Genomic DNA, 13,959 nt, shown 5'->3' with positions numbered 1-13,959 from the left:
AAGCAGTGAAGCACTCTGCAGGAGCTGCAGGTTATATCAAATTGCTGAAATACGATGTTTATGGCAGAGATCAGATAGGACACCAGGAAAAGGTAAACAGTTCAGAGAGTCCAGCATGTCATGAGGACTTTAGAAAGAACAACTTTAGAGGATTGGTGAGGTCAAAAGCACTACAGTGCAGTAAGGAATAAGAGGAAGAGGAGACTGAGACCAATGGGGCAACCTGAGCGGCTCAGTCAGTTGAGCATCCAACTCTTGGTTTCAGCTCAGGTCATGAGATCAAGCCCAGTGTCAAGCTCCATGCTCAGTGTGGAGTCTGCTTGATATTCTCTCTCTCCTCTTCCTCTGCTCCTCCATGAGCAAGTAACAAAAGGTCAAGGGTACACTTACTTTTTCTAAGTGTGAGAGACTGGAAACACATTAATGAGAAAACTTGGGGTAAGTGAAGAGGGAAGAAGGTTAAGAATACAGAAAAGAGGTAGGGAGTGACATCTGCTCCTAAGACTACAGAAAAATTTCTCAGCCCCGGCACTTTTGGCATTTGGAGAAAGAATTCTGTCATGGGGCAGGGGGTGCCCTATGCATTGTAGGATGTTTTAACAGCGCCCCTGCTCCTGATATTCAATGGATACCAGGAGTACTCCCAACCCCATCCCAGTTACAACCATAAATGTCTCCTGGGGAAAAGAAGGGGGCAAAATCTCTTCCTCATTGAGAACGAATGGTCTAGAGGCAGAGACCAGATGATTTAAAGTAAGCTTAGAGAAGGCTGCCTGAAACAAAGCAGCTCCTGTCACTAGAAAAGAGGAAGGTACTCTGCTGAGGGGAAATGAACATGCTTTATGGGGGGTGGAAAAGTTTTGGGATGATTCTGTGGAGAATGGAAAAGGCTTGCAACTAGGGAAAGCAAACTGTTGAGTGAAAGAAATATTTTCTCTTCTCCCAGGCTTGAAAAGCAGTGTATTTCCCTTTATGAGTTCTCCAGAAGACAGTACAAGAAAGGAACCTGCGCATCAGGATTATGCTTTATTAAAATACCTTAACAATTTAAGGGATTGGATCGTCTTGAAAGATGTTCTGACTCTTGAAAGAACCACCTCCTTGTTTGCCAGAACAAAATTTTAGGGGTAAAAATTAATTTTTCCCCCAAATATGCAATTTTTAAAAACATATTTTAAGAAATCTCTATACCCAAGTTGGAGCTTGCTCCACTGACTAAGCCAGCCAGGGGTTCCCTGAATATGCAATTTTATCATAATTTTGTAAATTTTTTAAAAGAAAAGTTTCTATGTTTTATTTGTCCCAAACCTTACCCATTAAAATCAACACATTTTTGTCCTAAGACACAAAAGTAATATAATCTGCTATTTTAAGTTTGTCATCACATTTGAAAACGTGTCATAATAACTTAACATGCTTCTGGGTATTAGTACACATTACAATTATGCTCCTGGTAGAGAAAAAAACATTTGTATCTGGGTTCCGAAAGCTTCATTGTTGCATATTGTCAGAAGTGACTGGCCAGAAGACATTGTAACTAGCCATCTCAGTTAAATTTTATTTTCTAAATACAGTCTTCAAACTTGAAAACCTGATCTACATTTTAATAACCTTGTCATTTCCTGGAAATGTGTACATTTCAAGTGTACTTGTTCACAATTTAAGCAGCTGGCCTCATATCAAGGAAGAGACTACATGTGCAATAATACCCCCAATGTTTGTCAACATTACCAAGGAAAGTGATCTATAAAGAAATTTATCTCATTTTAAAATCTCCTAATGGGATGCCTGGGTGGTTCCCTTGGTTAAGGGTCCGATTCCTGATTTTGGCTCAGGTCATGATCTCAGGGTCATGAGATTGGGACCTGCAATGGGCTCTGCGCTGGGCTGGAGCCTGCTTAAGATTCTCTCTCCCCCCCTCCCCGTCTAAAAATATCCTTTAAAAAAATAAGGAACTTGTCCCAGAAATTTCTTTTCTTTTTCCTGAATCCATAAACTTATTAAAGCACCTTCATGTACAGCTAACAGCACTGGATTTGCATTAAGCAAGATCTTCCTCAAGAGACCAAATGCATCTCAATACAAATAGCTCACACTAAAATATGCTAACACAATAATCCCAGATATAGTAGGCAAAGATTCATGTCTTTACTAAATAATTTTCAACATAAGCACATGTTTGAGAGTATGAGAGAAACCACTAGAGAGAAACCACAGTGCTGGTTATAATCTTGCTATGATTATCTAGCTAAACAGAACTCCTTTAGGCTTTGCAACCATCTGAAGTTGATATTGAGTAAGTGTTTTGGGTCTGTTCCCCATTCTCTTTCAAAGAAAGAAAATTCCAGTTGGATTCACTTTCGGATCTGCTATATAGACTGATATAAGGATGAAAAATTAAGCTGGAATCCCGTATTCTAAAGGCCAGTGTGAACATCATTCAAGTCTATCTCTAATTACAGTCTGATCTGTACACTTGAGGCCTGTAATACGATGATCTCCAAGAGTGGGGATTTTGGAAAATCCCATGCACTTTTCCCAAAACCTAGTTACAAAATGATATCTAGAATTACAACCAAGCAAGTAAAAGAATTTACTTAAGGCAAACTTGTTCATACAGAAATCAGGGTTATTCCTAAGGCTGTTAGGTTATGTCTATTCCTCCCAAAAGAAATGGAAATTGCATGTGCTTTAGAAACATGCTAAGAAGCATAAGAATTAAGAGAATAGAAGTATAGTTAAAGAGCAGTCTAGACATCATATAATTTAATTATAGTTAATAATTGCAAATCTTCGTTAATGTAGCAAATCTAAGGATTTCAGTATCTGGCTCAAGTCTTAAGCTACTCATAGAAAAACAACTCTTGGGATGCCTGGGTGGCTCAGTCAGTTAAGTGTCTGCCTTTTGCTCAGGTCATGATCTCAGAGTCCTGGGATCAAGTAACACACTGAGCTCCCTGCTCAGTGGGAAGTCTGCCTCTTCCTCTGCTCCTGCTACCTCTCTCAAATAAATAAATAAAATCTTAAAAAAAAAAAACCCACAACTCTTTAACTATGTATGGTTGCATGTTACTAAATCAAATTACTTCAAAGCCAAACATTAGGCAAATCAGATTTTACTAGACATTCCAATCAATTCAGAATACAGAGTTCAGTCAAGTTCCAAAGCAGACAAATTTCCGAAACTGCCTTTATTTTTCTTGATATAAACAAAATGGATTTTTTTTTAAGGGTGCTTGGTATTAAGAAGTCATCAAGGCCATATGCATTGATTTCCATGATCACTCATAATCTTAAAATATTTTATTCTAACATACTTGGGTTACATAAACATGAAACAAGCTTTTTACATGAAAGCTTTATGTAAAACTTCATCTTTTCATTTCAGAAAAAAATCTAAGTTATTTAGGTGCTAAATAATTCTCTTTCTTAAACAATCTTTGTACTGGCCTCTTACTAGTTTTACTTTCTCTGGGAAATAATCCAAATATACTACTCCTAATTCCATTCTCGGAGTTATTTCCAATTGTTTCCTTTTAAATAAACTTCCTCCTCTAATGTAATTCAATAAAAATAACTGTCCCCTTAATATTTTTTTGAGATAAAATTTTAATATCCGTAACGATTAACTGGTTCAAAGGTCATGCCTTATCATGTTTCTAATAATAAATCAAAAGTTTTATTGACAAGGTTAAAGTGAACCTAAAACCAAAGGCAAAAGATAGAATTATTCCATTTAACATCTTCATTGAGGATTCTTTTCCCTATAAAGAGTTGAAATAAGGCCAAAATATAATTAGGGTGTTATGAAAAAAATGCCTATAAAATATTAAAAGCTAATAATTTTACCTGTAGTCTTTCACTTCAAAAATACTTCAAAGAATTCAGAATGAAACATTTAATTCATTAACTTACGCACAATGAGACTGCATCTCAAGGCCAGTAAAGGCAAGGAGAGGATAATGTCCTTACAGTGTTAATATAAAAGTAACATCACACAGAACACTACCTTAAGAAGTGAAAAACTGTATACTGCCAAGTGAGAGGACACAGGAACTGGTTCTTGAGAAAGACACACGATTTTAAATGGTCAAATCCTTCAGGACCAGGATGAAGAGGTTTCAGGTCTCATATTAACAACTGACTCGTAGCAGCTGCCTGGAGAAATGTGGGACTTAGCAAAAAAGAGTCTGGGATAGCTCAATTAAGGGTATCCATCATCATAGTTGTGGTGGTAAAAGTTTATCTATCAGGGAGGGATATATATATGTTGGTACACACCTACATTTTTTAACCTTGCTCTAGATAAAAATAAAATAGAGCGCTGTAGCATAAGATGATAAATTCCATTACTGATGGGTATTACAATGTTAACTTTCCTTAGGCTCAGAGTTCTATTGATCAAGCAATAGTTAAAAAGGCATCCCAAAACACATGAGTCCACCTCCTATAGCTTACAGATGAAAGCTGTAAGATTAGAAAGATATGAGAGCAAGAAGCAAGGGTGCTAGGGCTTTTAGCAGTTCTGTTAAAGAAGTGAATTCCAGATTATATTATGCTTAGCAATCAGAAGGCTTTAGGAATAATTATGGTGGCACAAAGACATTGGGAATGCTACTAATTCTCATTTACTAGAGGGTTCAAGGGTGTACATCAGGCTGTCTGAGCAGAAGGACCCGAGGGGTTTTCTTCCCTGGGCTAAATTCCAAAACTAGATAAATGTCTGGGGTTTTGTTTGTTTTTTTAATCATTGTCCCAAGAGATCTACCACTTGGTATTTCAAATATGTACTCTTAATCCATGATAAGCCAAACATTCCATCTTTATTCCCATGAATCAATCCTAGCGACATTGGCTCAATGAAATAAAATACTTCATTTTAAATTTATCAGTTTGATAAAAAGGAGTTTAGAATAGTGGTTCATAAATTATAATCACCAAGAGTATAGTATGCTCACAAAGGAAAAAGGGAAAACAGAAGAAGAAAGGTCTCTGTTTGTACTTAAACATAAAGCATCTGGTCAAAGGCCAAGGGGGCCGCATGCCTGTCCCACTGCAATCACTCTCACTGCTGCACACCTCTGGCTCCTCTCTGAAGCCCTGTTCAGTCTCAATTGACTTTTGGCAGCTTTGGACTCAGCTGGTCCATGAGAGACGCTGAAGCAAATTCAGATGAACAGTAGTGCTGATGACATTAAGAGCACTGAATAATAAATGAGTATTGTTAGGCTGTAATAAATCAGAAGATGAATAAAAAATGATTTAGTGCTAGTACTTTTTTAGTCAGTTGTCAGAAATACTATTTTTTTTTAATCTATGTAATCTCTACATTCAATATGGGACTCACACTGAAAATCTCAAGATCAAGAGCATATACATACTCTTCTGATGACTGAGCCGCCAGGTGTCCCCATATTACTCTTTAAAAACCATATACGGCAGCCCTGGTCGGTGGCTCAGCAGTTTAGCGCTGCCTTCAGCCCAGGGTGTGATCCTGAAGACCCAGGATCCAAGTCCCAGGTCAGGCTCCCTGCATGGAGCCTGCATCTCCCTCTGCCTGTGTGTCTCTGCCTCAATCTCTCTCTCTTTCTCTCTGTGTGTGTCTATCATGAATAAATAAATAAAACCTAAAACAAACAGAAACCCTATATATAGGTAGGTGACTCTGTTGGTTGCTCTCATTCTCTGAGAATATATTTAGTACTGAGTATACACTTAGTATTAATTTCTGGTTATTGGAGCATTTACAGGAGTCATATGTTTAATGAAGACTGAGTAGGTCCTGAAAAGAAAATATCAAGCTTTAAAGATCTAATTCCTACAGAAATACAAGTTTGGTAAGCAGATGTGAAACTCAGAGAAAGAAAAGATACTGGTTTTAGAAAGTATCTGAAACGCGAAATTAAAAATGTAAACAGCCAAGCGAGAAACAAAAGTAAAGTCAGACTACTTACTGAACAACAAAAATATTTACCAAGAAAAATCAACCTGGCTCAACCACATCCTGCCAGAATAAGTGCTCTGTTTAAGGTACCTGAGTAGATAGTTGATGACAAAACAACAATAGGCAGTGCTCAATAATCACTTTCTTTTTCTACCACACAGACACTTAGAGCTACAAAAAGAAATGAGAATCTAAACTGCCAAGAATGAAGGGAAAAGTAGTAAAGTATTGCTTTGGAAAAACTGAGAAAATTATACCTCAAAAGACTTGACTAATCACAAAGTGTCAGCCTCATGTAATTCTCTGAACCTAGATATCATGTCTGTATTCAGGACCTGGTTACACTATTCCTATACTCTTAAAATCTTTCCATCTGATGTTTAGTGGTTTAGAAAGAATCAAGGCCATACACTTGTGTATAACCCATAGCTAGAGGCTCATGAAGAGCTAAAGACTAGTGCCTTTATCTCCAGAGTTTCTCAGGTGAACCCTCCATCAAAAAATTTTCCTTCATGCAAGAACATTTCCAGATTCCTTACTTTTACTATCAGTTAAACAGATTGCTTGTGGAGTGAGGGAAGTCATTTTTCACTCCTTGAAAACCAATACTAATTTAGAAATCAACTTTAGTGTACCCTGATTAAAATGTGAACTACTGGTTTCTCAGTTGTCCAGACAGAGTATGAAAGTCATACTAGAAGAACCTGAAATACATGGCTTAAATAAAACAAAAGCCTTGAATTATGAATTTGGGGGCAGGTATATTACACATTTAGATCCTTCCATGTAAAGCCCTACATCTATAGCTTTGGTTCAACAAATACAATAACCAAGGTGACAAAGATTAGAGCTGGTAACATTTTAAGGGAGTGCCCCATTTCCATAATCAGCTTTCTATATCAAGGTAACAATTAAATTTTACATTAGCCCTTAAAGAGTCTAGCTGTTATTTTTGTAAAGCCCTAATGAAAAAAATTACTGCTTCACATTTGGAAGTACAGATAACTACAGTTACTGTGACATTTTGTGGTTCCCAATGGAACCAAGATCCTTACTCTTATCTTCTTAAACTGGCTACAATAGGTGACTAGACATTCCAGAATTGGCAACAATGAAGTAAGTTTACTTACTCTCTCTGAAATAGATAAATCTCCTGAAATAGATAAATCTCCTGGATCTCAAATTTTATTTGACAGACTTATTTTAGATAAAGTGTTTTTCAAATTCTCAGTGTCATATAGGGAAATCTAATAACAAATCTGAAAATCATTTTCCTAAATGTAGTTTCCCATACAATGGATTGAGTCAGACACAATTTAAGTAAGTATTTAGTTTATTTTTGGTGATTAACAACATCTTTTAGCTTGAATATATTCATGGGAAAAGTATAGATCTTTTTTATTTCAAATGAGTCAGCCTTTCTCAAGTCCCATGAAAAAAAATATCTACTTTTAAAACTTGAATTCCCACTTTATTGAAAAAAAAAATAACCACTGAATTATTACTAACCTGGAAGCTTTCTAATTGTTCTTCCTGAAATTCGATCACAGACAGCTCTCCATGAAAGGTAAGCCACTTGGGCCAGCAGGATGCTTGACACTAGCCTAATGCATCAGATAAATATAGGTCGAAAAGTTGAAGCTTTGGGTGTAAAAAAAGTCTTGCAAGACCTATAAAGCTCCAAGAACCACACAAATCTCCATTCTCTGTCCTATCCTCTCCCATTCTGAATATTCAAATCTGTACTAATAGACTCTTAATTATTTGCAACTAACACAAAACTGATTTGCATGTCCCAAAGTCTCTATTGGTCATTATTGACAATTACAATAGTGAGCACCTATGTTGTAGGACATGCCAGGCAGTGCTTTAAGTGCTTTGGTGTTTTTCATATAAAACAAAAAGAAATGTCCAAATTTCTCTACATTTACAAGGAGCCTTTATTAAGATACCTATTTAGTAAAGACCTATATTCATATAACTTGGATTTTAGTCATACAAAGTTGTGTTTTTTTACTTGATCGAATACAAATTGTACTGGCTAATCCTATGAAAAAATAAGAGAAATGTATTAAGGTTGTAACACTAAGTTAAAACAGTGAACAAATTAGTCTTTACTTTGGCAAATAAAAAACTAATTCTACAAACTCACTGAAATGGCAAAGTGATAGTCATATCACTTAAGGGAAAATTTTAATGAGTTGACAAAACAGAAAATGCTATACTGTTTAAAAAATATAAGTAGTCCAAATGAAATGGAAAGACACGGCAATTTTCAGAGTACCTAAATTTTAAAGTTAAAAAAAAAAAAAAAACCCTCCACTGTTAAAAGTCTACTTCTTTAATGCAAGAATTTGCAGTAAATAGATTCTTTGCTATATCATACTAATAGTATTGGATTTTATTTGCAAATTCTTTTAGTTCAATTATTACTAAAGAAATTACAGGCATTATATTATATTATAGGCATTACAAATTCATCTAAAAAGCTAGGCAGTGCTACTGTGTTTGATGGCTTGCAATACTTGTATTATAGATTTGAATAGGATTGTTATTAACAACCAAAGTAATTTAAAAATAGAATTCTATAAAGATATGTCTTATCATTCTGAAATGTACCTTTCTTCCCACTGTATTCTAAAATTTTCAAGGTCTGTTTACTTATCTTAAATAGTTATAGAATTCAGTAAGAGGTTGTTATGAATCGTGTCCTCCAAAAATATATATTGAAGTGCTATCTCCCAGCAACTCAGAATGTGACCTTATCTGGAAACACGGTCACTGCAGATGTAATAGTTAAGATGACATCACACTACAATAGAGTGGGGATTCTTAATCCAGTATAACTGATGTCCTTATAAGAGGAAAATTGAAAACAGACATACACAGGCAGATGATATGAAAACACGTGATGGAAAACCACCCATTTGACAATAGAGGCTGAGATTGAAGTGATGCATCTACAAGTCAAGAACAGGAAGGATTACGGAGAACTGCCAGAAATTTGGAAGAGGAATGGAGGATTCTCCTCTAGAGCCTTCAGAGAAACAGCGTGGCCCGGCCAACACCTTGATGCAGGCTTCTAGCCTCTGGAACTGTGAGAGAGTGAGTTTCTGCTGTTCTAAACCGCCCAATTTTTGGTAATGTTGTTACAGCAGGAAACTAACTGCACAGATCATAAATTAAATCTACCTTTCCAAAACAGCATCTTTTAAAGTAAAGCATACTTCAGAGTCAGCAAAACTGGAGGTCAGACACCTGTGCAAATAAAATGTAACCACGGCCTTGAATTTGCTTCATTTGTAAAGAGAGATAACAGATCCTACCAGTGTATTTCTGAATATACATTATGTCCAATATCGACAACAAAGACAACAAAGTTAAGTCTCTCTACCCCAACTCCCTTCTTTCCCTGTAATGAGAATGCATTTTAACCTGTGGTCATTTGGCTAACAATTCAGAAAATAATATGATAAAAAGAGGGCTAGAATTAAAATATCATTAAGTACATTTAAAAAAAAATACCATCTTAAATTAAGTCCTGATGGTTTAACTACTTAAATCCTTATCCTGGGTATGAGCACCATATCTAAGATGTGATACTTTTCAGAAGTTCCTGATATATTAGGTAAATGCTACCCTCTCCTATTTAAAAGGTTCAAAGTAATTTCAATTACCACAGAAAGATCAATTCTTAAATAGTTTATCCTTTCTACTTTCAAAACTTTCAAAAGTTAATTTTATTCAACACAAGTCTTCTGTTTTACTAATATTCTTATTAATATGCAAACTGACCCGAGTTCAGTAATAAACACAAGAGTCTTGTTATTGAAAAGTCATTGTTCAAATGCAGGAACTTTTTATTTCATGTAATAATCATAACATAAGCAAAATAATAATTACCTTTGACAAGATTAGTAGAAATAGAAGTATAACTCACAAATATTAATAAGCATATTCCCCTGACATGTGAATTAGCCAGTAATATGGCCACAATGTTTAGGAGTCATCTTTCCAAAGACTCTGGAAAAGGTGATCAGAGGCCAGCACCATGACATGCTGTGGAATCTAAGTTTAGTGATATGAACAGAAGACTTGAAGAGAAAAATCTAGAATCAGATTGTATATCTGAGTAAAGTAAAATCACTGCAATTTATCCACTGCCACCAAAGACAACAGAGCTAGACTCTAAAACTACTTGAATTTAAGTGGTGAATAAAGACTAACACTGAATGCTTACTATGTGTAAAGACAATTTTACATATTTTACTTCATTCAAAGCATGGAATATTCCTAATATAGGAGTTTTACACACAAGAACACGGAGTACTAAGTTTGGGCTATACATACAGTGTATAAATGCTGAATTTTAGATAGGAGCTGCCAAAGCCACAATCTAAAATATAAATTTGCAAGCAATCACTGGCTCTGCTTTACATGTTTTAAAACATTTTTAAAAATAAGTTTTGATATTTTATTTGTGGGAAAGTTGTAATCAAAAAGAAATCTTATTCAGTATCAATGCAACATAAACTTGCCTCCAAAATTTAAAATTGTTAAGAGACTTAACAATATTATATCATGGTTTAACCTTAAGAAAAACGTAAATCCTGAAAATAGAATCTAAGAAAAATGAAGCTGAAGTGATTGTTTGGCTATAGGAAAAGAAGATAGCCCCACACATACTTGTAACAATGAAAACACAAATTCAGTTTGGTGCTTAGACCGACTGATTGTTCAAGTTTGTTTTTCTGCACAAATTTATTTGCCTTTTAAATAGAAGAGGAATTAATAGTTGGTGAGCCTCTGCCAAGTATGTCTGGCACTACAGTAGATGGTACACACTAATTTTTGAAAGTGATAGACCTGGGCTTCAATCTTTGCTCAAATATTTACAAGTTGTATAACCTTGGGAAATAGTTTAAATCTGTGACAGGTTTCACGTTAGTAAAATAAATATTAAAATAATAATACTAAAAGACTGTCATGAGACTTATACAGGTAATAAAATTATTCTAGTTCTTGTCACATAGTACATGTCATTAAGTATTAGCTAATATTATGATCAATAATAATTTAAAAAAGTATAACCCTGCAGATCAGTTATTAAGAAATAGTGCTTGGAAATACAGTAACTTGTCTTAAGACATGTATCTAGCAAACGTTAAAGATAGTGTTGAAAACCTAATGGCAATGAAATCTGTGGTCTTTTTAAAGTTCCAATGTTGTTTTAGTGACTCCCTCTGTTCCTCCTGCTTCCTCAACTTTTACAGAAGAGAAAATTTATTTCATAGACTCAAGGTGTTTAAATTCTAGAAATGACCTTAGAAATCACTAAGCCTAAGGGCAGCAACCTGCTTTCAACACAGTTCCATTCAATTGACAGTCCTTGTCTGAAAGGGTCCAAAAGGAGGCTGGAATGCTAATGATGAGAAGAATTTGAGAATTCTGAGAAAGGCAGAAAAATAAGACAAAATCTAATAGCTGCCCATGGAGGTTGGAAAGGGACAAACAACACAAGTCAACCAAGTGCTACGTATCTGCCACTAACATACAAGTGGAATGGGCTCATTAAACTCATCTATTTCTCATTGTGACTTTGGGCTCAAAGTCACAAATTCCAAGTTTACGGTCTACCATCTAGTGAGCACTGTGCATTAAGTGCTCCCTCCGCTTCCATCACTATACATCGTCCTACTATCCCAACCACCTAACACCTCCACAATATAAAGTTAGCACAATTCTACCCCTTGATCTACTATGTACAGTTTACAAATTACTTGGAATATTCATTTTGCATCATGACCAGAACAAGGCCAAGTAATTCTAAGTGTACATAAAGAATGAAAAGACCACCCCGAAATAAGGGAGAAAGGGGAGAATTAAGTAGAGGGCAAGAAAAATGTATGAGCAAACCTCATGCAAAATAAACCTCTGATTTGCATTAGTTTTTAATGTGCAACCCACATGTAAGTAGTCCTACTAGTAACATTACTAGTCCTTAATAAATTTAATGTTTGCAATTTTATCCCAAAGGGGCCTATAATCAATCAAATCATTTAATTCCATGCTATCGAGTAAATTTTTCTTTGAAGTATCCTATAACAAAGTTTCACTTGAGTCAAAAATACTTCCTAAAACCATCTCATATGCCTCTTTCCATCCTTTTCTTGAATTCATTTTTAGATTAATGCTTAATGCGCTTTAATGAGTTTAAAACATCTGTGATAATGACTTCCCTATTTTCTATTCATATTCCAAAACCAACTGCCACAAATTAAGTATATACTTTACTGAAATATTTAACTTTTTTTTTTTTAATTTTTATTTATTTATGATAGTCACACAGAGAGAGAGAGAGGGGCAGAGACACAGGCAGAGGGAGAAGCAGGCTCCATGCACCGGAAGCCCGACGTGGGATTCGATCCCGGGTCTCCAGGATTGCGCCCCGGGCCAAAGGCAGGCGCTAAACCGCTGCGCCACCCAGGGATCCCACTTTACTGAAATATTAAAAATAATTTTTAGATCACCAAAGTATTTAAAAAAATTTTTTAAAGAATCTGAAGTACATGGTATATTAGGTATATACATGTTTTAATATATCTGAAGTTGTGGTATGTGGGGGGCTAAAAAGTATACATACACCCACGGAGGGGTGTGTGTGTACAGGTGTATATAAAGTATTTACCTCCACAGGGGATTCTATATTAGTAAGCCTATGGTGACCTCCCCCAAAACCTCCTGGTATTTTCAAATAGCTCCAACAGGTGATTCTGTTACACATTTCTTGGGAGAGAACCACAGAGACAGTATATTTCAAATTGCTTTCAATATGGATGCCTCTAAAGTATACCATCAATCTGGGCCATTAATTTTGAATTCTAGTTTCAGACAGTTTTGTTAAACCAAGGTATCTTGTTTTTAAATCTCCCATTAAAAAGCAGTCATCTTTTTCTCTTCAGAAGTGGAAAAGAAAACTTTTAGTGCCTAAAACTTAAGCTATAGTTTATTTTTTTTTAAGTTACAGTTTAAAAGATGTTTTATATAAAACCACAGCATCCTCAATTAAGGAAACATTTATAATTCTCTGCCACACTGTAGTATTTATGACTATTTACAAATATTTAGTTTTTAATGTTGCCTATCTTAAAAACGAATATAAAGATATTTGCTTCTCTTCTACATTATGTAAAATATTTAAAGAGAAAAATGTTAATGTTTTCTTTCTCTGAAACAGTTAAAAGCCCTTAAGACATTTTTTAATATAGCACCCAATAAAGTAATGATAATAAAGGCACATAAGGTATAACAAAATTATTTTTAATTGAATATTAAAATTTTTCTTTAAAGTTGTGCCCATCTAAAATATATACAATGACAAAAAACATCAAAATGTTCTTTAAATCACTTAATGAATAAGGGATTATATAGATATATAAAATTCATAATGAATACCACATTTCTTTGATTCTAAAACACTTTACATTTTGACATTTCTGAATTAGGATGGGTCTTATTATTACTGGCATGTCATCTTGGAAACATTTTTTATTCCTGTATGGTGCTTCTGACAATCAACAGCACCTTAGGTCTAATGAACTACAGTGTTTATTAAAAAAAAACAAAAAAAAAAAACAAAAAAAAAACAAAAAAAAAACTTCTTCAAATTAAAAGAGGTAACTTTTTCTTTTTAAATGTTACAAAACTGATCTACCCAAAACAACCTTAAATGTATAGCTCCATAAACTATAATCTTTTATAAGTGAAATGGCCAATAAACTTAATGAAGCAACTAAATTATGAGGGCAAAAGAAATTCTAGTAAGAATATAAGAGCTTAAATAATGAATAATTTTGTCAATTAAATACTAAAGTCATTTTCAGAGTTCTAAGCATATAATTTTATACTATTCCATCTCCCAATGCTAAGCATTTGTACACCCTACACACTGCAATAAATTTAGCATTTCACCTACAAGATGCTGCAGATAAAGACTGCTTTGCTGTAAAATAAAT

General features: G+C 34.7%; 1 protein-coding gene across 25 annotated transcripts in view; it reads right to left on the bottom strand.

Moving 5' to 3' along the window:
* Window positions 1–13,959, bottom strand: part of SCAF8 (SR-related CTD associated factor 8) — a 221,466-nt gene that overhangs the window by 124,199 nt on the left and 83,308 nt on the right. For 3 of the 25 annotated variants that reach the window (XR_007412767.1, XR_007412773.1, XR_007412774.1), the window contains exons 22-23: window positions 8,564–12,444; window positions 7,454–7,548 (exon numbers count right to left, since the gene is read on the bottom strand). The exons of the other annotated variants lie outside the window; for them this stretch is intronic. The gene's annotated coding sequence lies outside the window, so the exon portion shown is untranslated. The remainder of the gene's footprint in view (window positions 1–7,453; window positions 7,549–8,563; window positions 12,445–13,959) is intronic. 25 annotated transcript variants of the gene reach the window in all.

Source organism: Canis lupus, chromosome 1 (genome assembly GCF_003254725.2).
Source record: "Canis lupus dingo isolate Sandy chromosome 1, ASM325472v2, whole genome shotgun sequence".
In the NCBI taxonomy this organism is placed as follows: Eukaryota; Metazoa; Chordata; class Mammalia; order Carnivora; family Canidae; genus Canis; species Canis lupus.
The sequence above is the reverse complement of the archived record's forward strand: the minus strand, read 5'-3'. Positions and strand labels throughout refer to the sequence as shown.